Source organism: Eumetopias jubatus, unplaced genomic scaffold (genome assembly GCF_037043125.1).
Source record: "Eumetopias jubatus isolate StellerSeaLion01/CBP00866 unplaced genomic scaffold, mEumJub1_p1.0 scaffold_11, whole genome shotgun sequence".
In the NCBI taxonomy this organism is placed as follows: domain Eukaryota; kingdom Metazoa; phylum Chordata; class Mammalia; order Carnivora; family Otariidae; genus Eumetopias; species Eumetopias jubatus.
The window spans coordinates 96240418-96241164 of NW_028274817.1; positions in this window are offsets into that span (position 1 = coordinate 96240418).

Here is a 747-nt window from a genome sequence, read left to right on the forward strand (position 1 = left end):
TGTGTGTATGTGTTTGTGTTCGAGTTTATCATCTTTGGTATAATGGGAGGTTCTATCTCTATCCCACCAACTAACTCATAGGGTCAAATTTTGAATAAATGGAAAGAATATCGCCAGGAACCTAATAAGAAAAAGATGATTTTTCTATTGCAATATTGCCTGCGCATTGTACCATCTAGAATCAGATGAGATGACCCCTCGATGGATCTTCCAACTATTACACCATTTTACAATTAGAATTGTTTTGTCTAAGGGCAGGAAAGGATGATGAGATACCCTATATTCAGGCCTACATGTCCTTACACAATGAAGATGCTGCCAGGGAAAACAGTAAGTTAATGGTGCAGAGACAAGGAGAAAAACCAAAGATTTGTCTTGATGATGCAAATGAAAAACGAAGAGAGAAGGAGAAAGAATATATGGCAAATCTAGCTCTACCACCCCCTCCTCCAGGGCTCTTATCTCCACCTCCTCATCCTCCTGTTGGGGCTTTGGCCCCATCATCCTATGGGAGGGGAAAAAGTAATCCTGGAACAGTCTCTTTACCACCTAGCAGGGCTCCCAATTTGGACAAGGAGTACCCACTGCTGGGGAGCCAGGCCATGTCCTTTAAGATAATATCTAGTAGGGGGCATTGGTGCTCAAGGACAGCCTCTCAGATATTATTGGACACATACTCCTTTTTCAACTTCAGACTTAATGAATTAGAAAAATGTCAACTCCTCTCATTGAGATGACCCCCAAGAG